The 17,478-nt window shown below is 46.1% G+C and overlaps 1 pseudogene; it reads right to left on the bottom strand.

Annotated features, from left to right (window-relative positions):
• Positions 1 to 7,205: 7,205 nt before the first annotated feature.
• LOC124657537 lies at positions 7,206 to 17,139 on the bottom strand (annotated as a pseudogene).
• Between the last annotated feature and the right edge of the window lie 339 nt (positions 17,140 to 17,478).

Raw genomic sequence — 17,478 nt, 5'->3', positions numbered from 1 at the left:
ATTAAGGATAATGCTGAATACATAATCAAAGATCTGAGTTACACATATAGCTCGATCGGTCCCTAATACATCACACTACAAGCTCTCAACGGCGCCGACCGGGTCCCGAGCCACGCCGGGTGAACACCCAAAGCCACGGAACAAGTAACGGGAGCATAGCTAACATGAGATCCCCGCATAACTGACCATCCGGTCCTATACATGGTGTCTAACGCATACATGTAACGGCGAACATGCTCATCCTCCGCTGCAATGCGCCGAGCTACCACCTCCGGCGGGGCCGGCTCCTCCGAAACGAACGTGGCCCATAAGACCTCCACCATAGAATATCCGGGTCGACGACGGGACCCGGATTCCGCACCAAGGTGCGCGCCCCGAAGATAACACCTCCCGATGCCACCCCGGCGGAGCCCGGTCCCGAACTTCCCCCAACCGCCGCAACTCATCTAAAATTGTCCTAGCTCCAGGACGCGGCGGGCGCGGCATCGTATGCAAACTAATATTGAATTTGAATAAATTACTTATGAATATATATATATATATCTTAGTAACAAATACTACTATTTTTGTCTAACACATACATTTTTATCTAACATATATTTCTAACATATAAATAAAGTAGTTACATATTCCATCTAAATTTTTTCTAACACATCTAAATAAAGTAGTTACATATTCCATCTAACACATACTAATCAAAGTAACATTTTTCTAACACATACTATTTAAAATCTAACTAATTTTCTAACTAAATTTTCCATCTAAATAAACCTACATATTCAAATTTCCTAACTAAAACCTACATATTCAAATTTCCTAACTAAAATTTCCAAATACAAATTTCTAACTAAAATTTCCTAACTAAAATTTCCAAATACAAATTTCTAACTAAAATTTCCTAACTAAAATTTCCAATACAAATTTCTAACTAAAATTTCCTAACTAAATATAAAACTAAAAAAAAAAGGAGGCAGGGCGGGCGCGGCGCCTCACCTCCGGCTCGAGCGGCCGGCGGGCGGGCAGGGCGCGCGGCGCGGGCGGAGGGGGCCGGCCGGGCGGCGCGGGCGGAGGGGCCGGCCGGGCGGGCGGAGGTGGCCGGGCGGCGGCGGCGCGCGGGCCGGGCGGGGGCGGCGCAGCGCGCGAGGCCGGGGCGGGGGCGGCGCGGGCGCGCGGACGCGGAGGGGAGGCGGCGGTGCGGGCGGGCGGGGAGGCGGCGGCGCGGGCGGGCGGGGGAGGCGCGGTCGACGGCGGCGGCGCGGCGGGCGGGGAGGCGCGGTCGACGGCGGCGGCGCGGGCGGGCGAAATTCTGGCGTAGTCTCCCCGTATTTTGGTCCTCGCGCGAATGGAGAAGAAAGGGCGCGCGCGTGGAATTTATTCATGGGACCTTTTGCACCGGTTGGTGGCGGCAGCAAGGAGGGCAGCAGAGGATGAGGTGGACCCGCAGCTCGCAGAGATAGAGGAGTGGGAGGAGGCGGCGCTAGCAGCTACCATAGAAGCATTTGAGAGGCAGAGTCTCCAGGAGCTGCATAAGCGGCCGCGTGTGGCGGATCCGGATAGTGAGGAGATGTATAAGCGTCGTCGTGAGGAGGAGTTGCGGCAGGAGGCGGCAGCCAGGAGGGCAGCAACGGATGCGCGGAAGAACTAGTAGAAGTTGTTATAGTTTAAGTTTAGTTAATGTATCTTGTTAAATTTCAATAAAGTCGTTGTCGTTGTTTTAGTTTAAGTTTAGTTAATGTATCTTGTTAAATTTCAATAAAGTCGTTGTCTTTAGTTTATATATATACCCCTTGTATCCCGGTTCTCGGCTTGAACCGGTGCTAAAGATGGTGGATTAGATTATATACCCCTTTTATCCCGGTTCCCGGCTTGAACCGGTGCTAAAGATGGTGGATTAGATTATATACCCCTTGTATCCCGGTTCCTGGCTTGAACCGGTGCTAAAGATGGTGGATTAGATTATATACCCCTTTTATCCCGGTTCCTGGCTTGAACCGGTGCTAAAGATGGTGGATTAGTTTATATACCCCTTTTATACCGGTTCCTGGCTGGAACCGGTGCTAAAGATGGGGGGCTAAATCTGGGGGAGGCTTATCTGGTGTTTGCCTTATCTGGGGTGGCCTCATCGCGGGGGGGATTATCTGGAGACACATTGCTATATATAGCCCCTCCGGGGAGAGTAGAGAGAGAGCAGCTCGAGAGGCAACGACCAAGAAGGAAAGAGCCTCTCCGGCGAAGTTTCTCGAAGATGTCTTAGATGGCTGGCCGTCTTAGACATCTTCGGAAGCTTCGCCCGAGTAACTCTTCCCGCAAGTGCCGCTCGGAAGCTGCTAGTATACACCCAACAACCAGTAGCTAGCTCAGGGTAAGGAGGGCTTCCAGGAGCTTTTCGAAGGAAAGAGCCTCTCCGTCGAAGCTTCTCGAAGATGTCTTAGATGGCTGGCCATCTTAGACATCTTCGGAAGCTTTGCCCGAGTAACTCTTCCCGCAAGTCCCGCTCGGAAGCTGCTAGTATATATACACCCAACAACTAGTACCTCAGGGTAATTAAATAGGGCTTCCGGGAGCTTCTCGGAGGAAAGAGCATTTAGTTGAAACAACCAATGTTACTCGATACATATCACAACAAACGCTTCACAATATGAGCTCATCAAGGTACAAGATAATAATTAATTAATACATTATGATCGCTTCGACCGTAACCATGGAGTATCTTCAGCATTTAACGCGATGGTTGGATCAATGTTCACTGTGAAGGGCGGAATTTCAGCAAACTTATTATAATCTTCTGACATGTCTGTCTTGTCCTCGACTCCCACGATGGTTCTTTTCCCAGAAAGAACTATGTGACGCTTTGGCTCATCGGATGAGCTCGTTTCCTTCTGTTTTCTTTTCTTCGGTCCGGAGGACATGTCCTTCACATAGAAAACCCGAGCCACATCATTGGCTAGGACGAATGGTTCGTCTCTCGTAACCAAGATTGTTGAAATCCACTCGTTGTTATTCCGTACAGTCTGGTCTACCTTTACCCCTTTTCCATCAAGCTTGAACCATTTGCACCGAAACAAAGGGATCTTAAAAGAAGGTCCATAGTCAAGTTCCCATATCTCCTCTATGTAACCATAATATGTGTCCTTTTCCCCACTCGTTAGTGTTTGTTGCATCAATGCGGACACCACTGTTTTGGTTGGTGCTCTTTTTATCTTGGGCGAACGTGTAGAAGGTATTTCCATTTATCTCGTACCTCTGGAAAGTCAGGTATAGTCGAACATGGTGACCCGGCCAACAAGTACAACTGATCTTCAATAGCGTTGTTATTAATGAGATGTGTTCGGAGCCAACCGCCGAATGTCCGCATATGTTTATGTGTTATCCGAGTCTTCGGATCGCCCCGGATATTCGGAGCGTACAATATTCTTGTGATCGGTGATATACGGGGCCACCAAGGTGGAACTTTGTAGGACCGTGTAGTGTGCTTGAGTGAAAGAAATGCCGTCCCTACATATCATTGATTTCCTTCCTAGCGTGCCGTTTCCACTTAGTCGCCCCTCATGTCGCGATTCGGGAACACCAATCGACTTAAGGTCGGGAATAAAGTCAACACAGAACTCGATGACCTCCTCTGTTCCATAGCCCTTGGAGATGCTTCCTTCGGCCTAGCACGGTTATGAACATATTTCTTTAAGACCCCCATGAACCTCTCGAAGGGGAACATATTGTGTAGAAAGACAGGACCGAGGATGGCAATCTCTTCGACAAGGTGAACCAGGAGATGTGTCATAATATTGAAGAAAGATGGTGGAAACACCAACTCAAAGCTAACAAGACATTGCACCACATCCTTCCGTAACCTTGGAAGACTAGCCGGATCGATTACCTTCGAGATATTGCATTAAGGAATGCACATAGCTTCACAATGGGTATTCGAACATTTTCACGCGAAGCCCCCTCGGTGCAACCGGAAGCAGCTGCGTCATAATAATGTGGCAGTCATGCGACTTCAGGTTTTGGAATTTTTTCTCCGCCATATTTATAATTCCCTTTATATTTGATGAGAATCCGGACGGCACCTTGATACCGTAAAGGACTTCAAAAAGATTTCCTTCTCTCGCTTTGGTAAGAGCGTAGCTGCCAGGACTTAAGCGACTCTCCGTATCCGTCTTGTAATTCAGTTCTTGCTTGTTCTTTGGGACTTTCATACGATACTCGGTCCTCCCTTGCTTCGGTGTATCTTTTGTCCGCCCATACACGCCTAAGAAGCCTAGCAGGTTCACGCAAAGATTCTTCGTCACATGCATCACGTCGATTGAAGAGCGGACCTCTAGGACTTTCCAATAGGGTAGATCCCAAAATATAGATTTTTTCTTCCACATGGGTGCGTGTCCGGTAACAACGTCTTTGGGAACAGATTTTTTCTTCGAAGCCTTTTTTTTGGGAACAGATTGGCCGCCAGGACCCTTTCCAAATATTACTTTTATGTCCTTGACCATATCAAGTAAAGCATCACCGGTACGGAGTTCAGGCTTCTCCCGGTGATCTGCCTCACCTCCGAAATGATTGCCTTTCTTTCGATGGGGTGCCTCTTTGGAAGAAATCGACGATGCCCCGTGTACACAACCTTCTTACATTTCTTCAAATAAGCACCTTCGGTCTCATCTAAGCGAGTGCGTGCATGCATTGTATCCCTTGTTTGTCCGTCCCGAAAGGTTACTAAGAGCAGGCCAATCATTGATGGTCACGAAAAGCAACGCTCGTAGGTTGAATGACTCCTGTTTGTACTCATCCCATGCAAGTACACCTTCGCTCCACAACTCGTAAGAGTTCTTCAAATAATGGCTGTAGGTAAACATCAATGTCGTTGCCGGGTTGCTTTGGGCCTTGGATGAGCACCGGCATCATAATGAACTTCCGCTTCATGCACAACCAAGGCGGAAGGTTATAGATACATAGAGTTACGAGCCAGGTGCTATGACTGCAGCTCTGCTCCCCAAAAGGATTCATTCCATCCGTACTTAGACCAAACCTTAAGTTCCTCGCGTCATCCGCAAAGTCCGGGAACTCTCTATCGATTTTCCTCCACTGCGACCCATCGGCGGGGTGTCTCAGCTTCTCGTCTTTCTTGCGGTCTTCTTTGTGCCATCGCAACAACCTGGCATGCTCTTTATTTCTGAACAGACGTTTCAACCGTGGTATTATAGGAGCATACCACATAACCTTGGCAGGAACCCTCTTCCTAGGGGGCTCGCCCTCAACATCACCAGGGTCATCTCGCCTGATTTTATACCGTAGTGCATTGCATACCGGGCATTCTTCCAAATTTTCGTACTCAGCGCGGTAGAGGATGCAGTCATTAATGCATGCATGTATCTTCAGCACCTCTAATCCTAGAGGGCAGAGAACCTTCTTTGCTTCGTACGTCATCGTCGGGCAATTCGTTATCCTTTGGAAACCTCCTCTTCATTATTTTCGGTAACTTCTCAAATGGCTTGTCACATATACCAGCCTCTGCCTTCCATTGCAGCAACTCCGAGTGTGGCACCGAGCTTTGTGTTGCCATCTTCGCAATTTGGGTATAACTTCTTTTTGTGATCATCTAACATGCCCTTTAACTTTCGCTTCTCGTTTTCGGTTTCTGCATCTCTGTGTGCATCGGCGATGGCTCGACGAAGATCATCATCAACGGGCTCATCCGATGCCTCTTCATCTTGATCACCTCCACCTGCCTCCTCATCTTCATCATGCCCCGTTGCGGTATCACCGTAGTTAGGGTACATATCATCATCCTCTTCTTCTTCGTCGTCGTCTTCCATCATAACCCCTCTTTCTCCATGCTTGGTCCAACAATTATAGCTGGGCATGAAACCTTTCCAAAGCAGGTGGGAGTGAATGACTTGCCATTCAGGGTATTGCTTTAAGTTCCGGCAATCAACACATGGACAACACATATAACCATCCGCCCGTGGGTTTTCCTCAGCCACACGGAAAAATTCTTTCAGGCCCGAAGTGAACTCGGGCAGACGTCGGTCAACGTACATCCATTGTCGCCGGTTCATCCGCATCAAATATTAAGTTTATCAAAAAACCATTACAAAACATCATAATATATATAGTGGATATTAGCACCGTACAAATGAAAGGGTAAAGTTGTTTAACCTTGATCGAGGAGGGAAAGAAAGAGGAGAAAGCTTAAGTGTCGCTCCGGCACCTCATCTCATTTTTATTTTGTGTAAAATCAAGCGAAATCATTCTCTCGGACATTTCATCGAGCACCTTGTGTGCATGCCAAAGAAATGCAAGGTAGCACTCAACACACACACCTTCTCCTAGCAAAAATGAAGTGAGTGGGCTGTTTGGCCGGGTAGCTCAGCTGAAATAGGGCTGGGGACCTTTTGCACCGGTTTGTGTTACGAACCGGTGCAAATGAGGTATCTTTTGTGTCAGCCGAGGAACCTTTTGCACCGGTTTGTGTTACGAACCGGTGCAAAAGATACCTCATTTGCACCGGTTCGTAACACAAACCGGTGCAAAAGGTCCCTCGGCTGGCTGCTCACCACGAACCGGTGCTAATGACTCCTTTTAGCACCGGTTCGTGCCAAATCCGGTGCAAAAGCCATTTGGGGCAAAAAACCAAAGCCCTTGTTTCTACTAGTGTAAAGGAGAGCATAAAAAATTGATGTAAACTATAGACTTCAGTAGACAACTGAGTATTAGTCAATACTCAGTACATTTGGTTCAACGGATCATACACAGCTCGCATTCAGCCTCGAAAACTAGTTAGGTACAAGGAAATAGTAGGGATGGCATTTAACTAGTCTTCCTCAACGTCATTTGCATCATCTCTGTCTTTTGAAAAGCAAATCAATTCTTCTCTAAATAGGTCGTCTAATCGCCGCTGCTGGCCGTACGCCGTAGCTAGCTCTCTGGCAGCCTGCGCCTGCTGCCTAACTAGCGCCATGGATGAGCCGCTCACGAGCAGGAACAACCTAGCGACCAAGTGGAACGAGAACTGCCGAACGGATGAACTGCATGTTTGCCTGCCTCTCTCACGTGAACTAGGTTGGGTTAGTGGGCTTTATCGATGCTACATAGGTGTAAAAGCTATTTTTCCTCCTGGGCAGGGCGGGCCATGGCCCAGTTTGCCCTTGAGAAGCTCCGCCAGTGTATACGCGATGAGTTCAACGTACCGGTACCACATTAGTGTCACTCTACTACGGTGTTGAGGGCTGGATATTGCTGCCTCCGCCTGTGCTGCCGCTGGTGTCAATGACAAAGGACGGCGCCATTTCCTGCGGGAGTAGATCCGTGCTGCCGCCGAGCGCCGAGGGGATAGGGTACGTGTGCAGGCCCTTGTACGTGGTGATCACCACCGTCGGGTCCTGGTGCGACCGCTTCACCTGCTTCTTCCAGAGTTGGAAAGTCAACAGTAAAGATCCCAATACGGGAGAGCACGGATGTGCCGCCGGTCGCCGTATGTGCGGACGGTCAAATATTGGGGCCGTCGGCACATGAACTTCCAGAGAGCGGCGATAAGGATGGCCGTCGGTGTTAAACTGGCCATCGGTTCAGGTCAGAGATGTCGACGGCCACCGTTGACACGGTTCTGGTCGTCGCCATAGGACCAGTCTAGCCGTCAGCATAATTTTTTTTTCACTTCAGACCTATGCCGATGGTTATACCGTCGCCATAGCCATTTTCTATTTCTCCACCTCAATCTTCGAAAAAACATAGCTAAATCATTCTAAGTGAGAAAATTAAGTATAATATATCAAATTTTGCATAAAAATAAGATCTATCTTAGAAAAACATCAAAAATGGAATATTCAAATATCTAAACAAATCTTCTTAGAAATGAGCTATAATATTCGAGGTTTCATGGCTTTCACACACGTCAAAAATGAAAAAATGGTCGCTCGTGGGTCGGATTAGAAATCCGCGTCAGGGTTTTGCTTCCCATTCTAGGGCCCACACACGTGCCAAATATGACCTCGTTTCAGCAAACTATGTCATGCCGATGCCATTTCTCACCTCATTTCCCCTGAAATCCATAGAACTCCGGACGTGATAGCCCTTTTCGTGAAGAGTTTTTCAAAATAAATTGCTCGTATTCCAATTTTGACAAACGAAATAGTTACTATGACATATAAAATAACGCCACGTAGCTCCATGAGATTTTTTTCTTGACTTCGTTTAAATTGTCATCTGGCCAAAATAGGGCCCTCGGGACATGCGGTATCGCCATACCGGGCGTGCGGGTGCACCCATTCGCGAACAAACTAAACGGACAAAAAATAGCACATATAATGATACGTCGTATAACTAAAAGTATTTTTTCCGGAATTTCTGGAACGACGGATAGTTGACCCCTAGTTCAAATCCGGTCAGTTTCCAGCGGATTCGGCGTGACACCGCCTGAAGCCACACGGGTTTCAAAAAATCTACGTGTGCACATGGAAGGTGATAGGTGGTGTGTAGGTGATCCACTATTGCCGCATGGAGGTTTCGCGTCATACTAAAATGCGCCCCATGTAACTGCTTCAAAAAAACAATTTAGACACGCTAAAAATAAAAAATGGTCGCCCGTGGGTCGGGTTAGAAATTCGCGTCCTGGTTCTTGATTTCCATCCTAGGGCCCACACACGTGCCAAATTTGACCTCGTTTCGGCAGACTATGCCATATCGAGGCCGTTTCCCACCTTATTTCCTTTGAAATCCATAGAACTCAAGACGTGATAGCCCTTTTCGTGAAGAATTTTTCAAAATAATTGCCGTATCCCAATTTTGACAAACTAAATAGTTACTATGACATATAAATGACGCCACATGGCTCCGTAGGATTTTTTTGACTTCGTTCAAATTGCCATCTGGCCAAAACAGGCCCCCCGGGATATGCGGTATCGCCGTACCGGGCGTGCGGGTGCACCCATTCGCGAAAAACTAAACGGATAAAAAATAGCACATATAATGATACGTCGTAGAACTAAAAAAAAATTCCGGAATTTCTAGAGCGACGGATAGTTGACCCATAGTTCAGATCCGGTCAATTTCTAGCGGATTCGGCGGGACACAGCCGGAAGCCGCATGAGTTCCCAAAAAGTTAACGCATGCACATGGCATGTGATAGATGGTGCAAAGGTGGTCTACTATCTCCGCACGGAGGTTTCACGTCATACTAAAATGCGCCCCATGTAGCTGCTTCACAAAAAAATCCGTTTGGGCACGCTAAAATGAAAAAATGGTCGCCCGTGGGTCGGATTAGAAATCCGTGTCCGGTGTCTTGCTTCCCATCCTAGGACCCACACACGTGCCAAATATGACCTCGTTTCGGCAAACTATGGTAATGCCGAGGCCGTTTCCCACCTTATTTCCCCTGAAATCCATAGAACTCCTGACGTGATAACCTTTTTTGAGGGAACGTGATAGCCCTTTTCGTGAAGGATTTTTCAAAATAATTACCGTATCCCAATTTTGACAAACAGAATATTTACTATGACATATAAAATGAAGCCACGAGGCTCTGCGGGAGTTTTTTTTACTTCGTTCAAATTTCCAACTGGCTAAAACAGGGCCCTCGGGACATGCGGTATCGCCGTACCGGCCGTGCGGGCGCACCCATTCACAAGCAAACTAAACGGACAAAAGTTAGCAAATATAATGATGCATCGTAGAACTATAAACATTTTTTTTCGAAATTTCTGGAGCGACTGATAGTTGACCCCTAGTTCAAATCCGGCCAGTATCCAGCGGAATCGGCGGGACACCGCCAGAAGCCGCACGGGTTCCCAAAAAGCTAACGTCTGCACATGATATGTGATAGATGGTGCGTAGATGGTCTACTATCACCGCACGGAGGTTTCACGTCATACTAAAATGCGCCCCATGTAGCTGCTTCAAAAAAAAACCGTTTGTGCATGCTAAAAATGAAAAATAGCCGCCTGTGGATCGGATTAGAAATCCACGACCGGGATCTTGCTTCCCATCCTAGAGCCTATACACGTACCAAATATGACCTCATGCCATATTTAAACTAGAGGTACTTGATCTAATGCTCATGATTTTTTGGTAAATTAAAGTTGTAGGTTCAAAAGATGATATGGATGTCATATTTCTATTCCTCTCATTTTTCTGATCAATTTAGACATATTATTTGCCAAATTCGCATTTACTGATACTAATTATTCCATATTAAATAAAAAGACAAAAAAATAAAATCAGTTAATTGTTTTTCAAATTCTATATTATTATTATTTATATATATTCATTGTTGTTTACTGAAGTAACTGTTTAGAATTCAAAAATATGGAGGTGTAGCATCACGGTCAAAGGGTTAATAGCATCACGGTCAAAGGGTTAATATGATTGATATGATAGTATTAACAACAAGGTGTCATTTCTTTCATGTAAGCTCATCCGAAGAGAACCAAGAAGTTAAACATGCTAGGGCGGGAGTAGTTGACCACAAGTGCAATTTTACCTAAGATTAGGTTTACTTAGAGTTAAAAGTATGATTGTGAAAGATTAACAAGTAAAAAAGAAGGAGAAAAGTGAAAAAAATTTAAAAATTTGATTTTTTTTTAAAATGCTATGCCGACAGTAAAGCTCTCGGCACAGGAAAAATAAAAAATATTTGATTTTTTTCAAAAAACATAACTTGATTTTTTTTCAAAAATAAATTTAAATTTTTTGAAATACTATGCCGAGGGTAAAACCGTCGGCACAGCACGACCAACTTACCTATCTCAACCAGAGCTTTCCCGATGATGGTGTGCTGACGGTGACTCAGTCTGTGGCCCTCGGCACATTGTATCTTTCCCGTAGTGTCCCTTGCTGAATTTCTTTGGCTTCCCATGTCCATTTCCACGGATAGGTCCTACTCAAGTGTTGCTCCAATATGTTCTCCGATACTTCAATAGCAGTATCCTCCTTGATCTTGATCACGGCTGTGCAATTCTTTTCTGTGTTTGGATGCACTGAATTGAGCTCCGAATTGAATTGGCAATGGAATATCAAATTAACCAATTCAATGGAATACCATAATTGTTGTTTGGATGCGCATAGTATTCATCTGTATAATCAAAAGAGCAATGGAATTCTAAATCCTGTTTGGATGCACATTGTGTGGAATTGAATTTTTTTTAACTTTGAACAATATAAATGGTGTAATATGAATGAAATATACAGAATGCTATTTTTTCACATAATAATCTTTTTCTTATTTCCTTTTTTCTTTTCTCCTTTTATTTCTTTCCTTTTTCTTTGCTTGGAAGGAACCGGAGGGACGGCCTACGGGAGGTTGGGGGAGCTAGGAGCGGAACCGGAGGGCCGCGCCGGCCGCATCCGGCGAGCAGCAGAGGGGGCACCGATTCAGAGCTGACTGAGGATTTGTGGCCGAGGAGGAAGCATCGGCGGAGCTCGGGGCGAGGAGGAGGCGGCGGCGGAGCTCGGTGGCGAGGAGGAGGAGGCGGCGGCGGAGCTCGGGGCGAGGAGGCAGCAGCGGCGGAGCTCGGGGGCGAGGAGGAGGAGGCGACGGCGGAGCTCGGGGGCGAGGAGGCAGCGGCGGCCGAGCTCGGGGGCGAGGAGGCGGCGGCGGAGCTCGGGGGCGAGGAGGCGGCAGCGACGGAGCTCGGGGGCGAGGAGGAGGCGGCGGCGGCAGAGCTCGGGGGCGGGGACGGACCCGAGCTGGCCTACGGGACGGAGCGGAGCGTTATGCTTCAATTCAGAGCCAATACGGAGGTCCTGACCTCTGAATTGGGGAAGGGATAAGTTACACACGCGCGGGGGTGAGCTCGGAATTGGGTCCGAATTCCAAGATCCAATTCCGAGCGCAACCAAACAGCAGAATTGGCCTTTTTGGCTCTCAATTCCAATTCCGAGCCCCAATTCCGCGCAACCAAACAGGGCTAGTGTTTTCTCCAGGATCTTTGACATGCTCAGCAACAAAGCATCCCAGTCCTTCTGCGCCAAAACCTACCATGGCTTCGATAGGCTTCCTCTGCTTGAGCCAGGTACACCTTGTCGAAATGTGAGTATCTTTGGTGCAATTTGCACAGAGAACATCTGTAGTGCATTCCTTGGTGGGATGTCCTTTGGTCCAACATTTGAAACATTGCACCCTTATCCAGGTCAATCTCAGCCATTTTCTGACTTTGCAGCGGTAGAGCACCTTTATCTCCCCAGATTCAACGGTAAATATGGTTCAACGAAAAATTTGGCTCGATGATAGTTTGTTAATTTCTGTTGTACTCGTATAAATATAGGGCACGCGATGTAGTACATGTATATATACACGCGATGAGTTCAACCGGTACCACGCTAGTGTCCTCTCTTTCTTCTCTACTACGGTGTTGAGGGCTGGATATTGCTGCCGCCTCCTGTGCTACCGCTGGTGTCAAGGACGAAGGACGGCGCCATTTCCTGCGGGAGCGCCGAGGGGATGGGGTGTGTGTGCATGCCCTTGTACGTCGTGATCACCACCGCCGGGTCCTGGTGCGACCGCTCCACCTGCTTCTTCACCATGCAATCCTGCACCGCGCACCGGTAATAGCTCCTGCCCGTCCGGCCGTCACCATTATTAGTTCATTAACACATCACTCTTCTCACACACATGGAATACATGCCACGTTGAACAGAGATGTGTGTAAGTTACCTGGGAAATGGGTCATTCTTGACGGCCTTCTTGCCGTACTTGCGCCACCGATAGCCGTCATCGAGTTGGCTGACCTCGGACTTGGTCGCAAAGGCGATCCGTGGCTGATCCTCGCCCTTGCCACCCTTCGCTGCCCTGAAATGTTCCCCATGTCGCATCGGTGAGGGGTCAGTACAGAGGAAAGCGAAGGAATGTTACCATTCTGCTTGCTATTTTTGGGCATACTCTACCCATAGCCAGGAGCAGGATTGCAAGGCGCACGGCCGCCATGAGCAGGGCTGCAACGCGCATAATGTGGATCAAATCTGGCTGCTGGATTTTTAAATGTTAACTATCTAAAATACCTATGGTGGTGTTTTGTCGGTTTCCTTGATTTAACTGCGAGAGTTCTATGGTTTTTGGGTCCGGGTTTCTTTATTAACTGGATCAAGTTCCCTCTTCTATAATGCAAAAAGGCAGATCTCCTGCCGTTCACCGTCACGATTTTCTGATACCCCTTATAGGCTAACTTATCCCTTCAACTTTAGTGTTGTAGTATTGCTGTATTTGGATCACCAAAATAAACAGCCCAGATGATCTGATGTACTATAAAAGGTCATACTGGTGGGAATGAAATGGTGGTAGAAATCAACTGGGATATAACAAAGTTTCAGTTACATGTGCCATATATGTTTCCAAAGAAATAATTTGGGAAACCTTCTTCTACTACTATTCTGAAACCGAAGACACCTCAGGAAGAATGTAGTCAAACTAATCTATATTCAATAACTAACTACTAGTAAAAAAAGTACTATTTAGATATTTTAGGTGCAAATTATTTGTAGCATTAGATATTTTAGGAGGAACGGTTACATTATATTAGATGTTTGTATGTTACCATCAGAAACTAATCTGTGAAGGACAAACAATCAGTAAAATTATATTTACTTATTTATGTTAGCATGTTTGCAGATTAATGACTCACGCAAAAAAAAGTGCAGATTAATTGTTTACATCAGACATTTCATAATAATAGTTACACAAAGTAGATGTTTGTAATCTTTTACTTCATATTAAATGACAGATCTATTTAAACAAAAAGCAATACCTGCCGTGATCCCTGGAGTCCTTTTGAAGCACTTGATGGATCTCATGTTGTTTTTGCAGGGTCATGTTTTCTTCCACTTGTAAACCGCTATTATAATCATCCTTACCAGTGAACATTCTATCTACACGCTGCATGTTGTAGGTCGGACATGCCGGATGCATCTTAATGGCGCAACTCAATGCCGACTCTGCAGCCGTTCTACCAGGGTCGTCAGCACCGGCACCTCCGATTTTTGCATAGAGTTCCCTAAGGCCTGACAAGTGCTCAATGCCAACAGGTACAGTACTGTGTTGGTCTGCTCCATGTGCATCGAAGCTTAGCTTGAGCTTCCGGAGATTAGGCATAGCATTAGTCTGAAATTCCACCCAAGGTACACTGCATGTGAACGTGAAGTACTTGAGAACACAGAATCCTGTATTGCTAAAGACAATCTTTTGTGAAGGACTTGTTCGTACATACAACGACAAAACAGTGAGTGCAGACAATCCTATGAGAACATCGACATCATTTGTCGCTAGCTCCCTAACCCCAATCTTTAAGATGCAGAGCTTGTCAAGATGTCCAATCCACTTGGGGAGGCTAGAGAAGGTGCAAATGTGAGGTAACCACTCAAATCTCCGGAGAAACACCGGTGCAGAGGATATGATGATCAACCAATCGCAGGAAATGCTCATGCTTGAAGATTCAAAATCAGGAATAATTGAAGGCTCCAGAGTCAGGGATCTGAGGTTGCGGAGTTTCGCAAGAATGGAGCCCATACTATCAATGTTGCTCTTTAGATAACAGGAAGGCCCTGATGAACAAGTGAGCCATAGATCCCGGAGATTGGTCAGTTCACCGAGGCTCTGCACATTCTCTGTTGAGTTAAGACTTAGATCAAAATATCTAAGTGTGCAAAGCGATGTCATGTGGCCAATACAATTGGGAAAAATTGCCTCGATGGGAAGACTGAGGTGCAACAAGTCCCGCAAATGAATAATGTCCGATGGAACTGCAGTTACTCTCGCATCTATTTTCAGCGTCTGCAAAAATTGTAAATCTCGCATCCGGATTTGCTGTACATGTAAGGTGACATTACATTTGACATGCAAATATCTCAGCCGAAAAAGCTCAGAAATTCTAGTGAGATCAAAACTGGTGCTCTCATCATCATCATCACCCCAGAGATGTAGGCTTAAAACTTGAAGAAGTCTAAACTCCACAACTGAAGGCATGCACTTCAAGACACCAAAAAACACAAGAGTTCGAGCTTGTGATAATCGCATATTTGTTGGTGGCGTTGCCTCTGTATTCCCAAAGTGAAGAGACAGTCGACGAACTTTGTCAGCAAGTCTTGTAGCTGTCTGACAATGATCTATTGCAGTGACAAAATTCTCCTCTATGGACTTCTGTCTAACAAAATCAAGTACCATGTAATGCACCACGCAAGACAAAACATCATCATTGTCATTTATATGTACAGGTTGGATCATTCTGCTACTGATAAGCTCATCAAAATAGCTCCTGGATATTTCCTCAGTGTCTTTGTCTTCTGTTGCAGGGATAAAACCTTCAGCTATCCATTGTTTTACCAAATCATCCTTCTGAATTATATCGTCCTCTTGATATATACTGAGATACATCACACATGCCTTCAAGTGCTGAGGAAGATTGTTGTAACTGAGATTGAGTACTTGTTTCATCCCTTCCAATGTAGGGTTACTCCTCAAGCCATAACCTAAGGATTTATTTACATAATCCCATTGTGCTGGTTTTCTCGTCCATCTTACTAAAAGGTTGGCAACAGTAACAGCTGCTAGTGGCAAACCAGCACATTTTCTTATAATGTTATTTGCAACTTCACTGAGTTCTGGTGGACATTGATATTTTGGACCAAAGCCTGTGCTGAAAAATAGTTTGCTTGAATCATCATGACCAAGTGATTTCATTGTAAAAACATACTTAGAGTCAAAACCACAACATTTCAGAGATACATCCTCAACTTCTGTTGTTATTAATATTCCACTGAAAAGATTACCATCCGGCAGAGCGCGGCTAATGATATCCCATGTTTCTGTATTCCATATATCATCAATTACGATCAAGTACCTGAGAAATGTTTTAGCACGGTTGTCAGTTTAATGGCAGATATAAAATCTCATATTGGGTCTTCTTGCAAGATATACAAGATTAAGAAAAATTCTATGAATAATTTCTCACTTTACAAGATTAATGAATTAAACTCTTCACCAACCCTGAAGTATTATCCAACTAATGAACACATCATCTACAAACCGTTCTCGTGCACCAAGATGACGTGTAACATGTTTGTAGAAAGAGAACTCACCTCCTCACAAGATTTAAATTCATGTACCCAAGGACATTGCGGTTCTTATGAATCAAGAGATAAAAAACATACCTCTTATCTTGGAGATGTGTCCTGATGTCAGCAATTAGGCTATGCACCTTCCACGAATGAGGGGTCTGGTGAGGCCGAACTTGTGAGAGTATGCTGATGAGAAGCCTTCTGACATCAGGCTTTCGCGATGTCCGCACAAACGCCCGGCACTCGAATTGCCCTCCAATTCTACGGTACAGCTCGTTGGCAAGCGTGGTCTTACCAACCCCTCCAGGTCCAACAACAGAAACCACCTTGAGCTTCTGGTCCCCATCCTTATCTAGCCACGCTTCAAGCTTCTTCAGAGAGGCATTGATACCAACAGGCTTCTCATATGGTGTGGCATGCCAGGAGCCCAAAAAAGGGGCACATCTGGTTGAAGTAGAAGCAGTGCTGCTGATGCCACTGCCACCAGGGTGGTTAATAAACAAGCTGTACCGCTGAAGCACCTCCTGCGAGCGCACGCTGAACTCCCTGATCTTATTGGCCATCCATAGGCGCCACTTAAGATTTTCCGGGAGACGCCTGGTGATCTTCCCTCTACGTCGAGTGATCTTGTACTTCTTGCGGCGGGGAGATAATATCCATCTGCTGGTGTCAGCAGCATGCTCGTACTGGTCAACACTGTCCTCCATGTCGTAAGACAGCTCGCGCACCTCCTTGATCATGCAATTTACCATCATAGCACGGTCCTCTTACTCCCGAGTCGCCGTGCTCCTGGAAAATGGATATCATCCTCTCAAGATCTTGCTTGATGAGAGGTATCTCATCCTCCGCGCCCCGGGGCAGCATGTGGCCGTGCCTGACCAGTAACCTATCGAGCTTTGCAGGGAGTCTAAACATGGCGTCCACCAAAGCGCAGATCGGCGCCTCCATAGGTCAATCTCTTCAAAGTCAAGGCCAACAAATAAGTATCACGGGTGGATAAACTAATTATGAGGCTACCTAGGAGATCGAGGAAGAGGAGGTGTTGTTGTACCTTTTCCTGTCAAGTTCCTCTGGACGGAATTACCTAGGTGTGAAGTTCCTCTGGACGGGATTACCTAGTCCTCTCCTTCTCTCAGTGCACATCTCCTTGCCAATGTCGATTATCACTCGCCCAGTGCTAAGCTCACCTACCAATGCGACAAATCTGGAATGGGAAAAGTGTGGCTGCGCAGGTGCCCAGCGCTCATCCCTATCCTCATCATTCATTTCCTTCCAAATCTAGATCTTTAACCTATCTTGTTTGGTACTATCTTCCCTACGTGCACAGTCTAAAACTTTGAGTAATTTCTCCCATAAAAAACAAAATCCTCTCTGCAAAAAACACTCTTCTCTCTCCAAATTTTCTCTACTCTCCATGAGGTGCGCATTGCGCACGTGCTCTGAAAA

Source organism: Lolium rigidum, chromosome 5 (assembly GCF_022539505.1).
Source record: "Lolium rigidum isolate FL_2022 chromosome 5, APGP_CSIRO_Lrig_0.1, whole genome shotgun sequence".
Classification (NCBI taxonomy): Eukaryota; Viridiplantae; Streptophyta; class Magnoliopsida; order Poales; family Poaceae; genus Lolium; species Lolium rigidum.
Note: the sequence above shows the minus strand (reverse complement) of the source record. Positions and strands in the feature narration are given on the sequence as shown.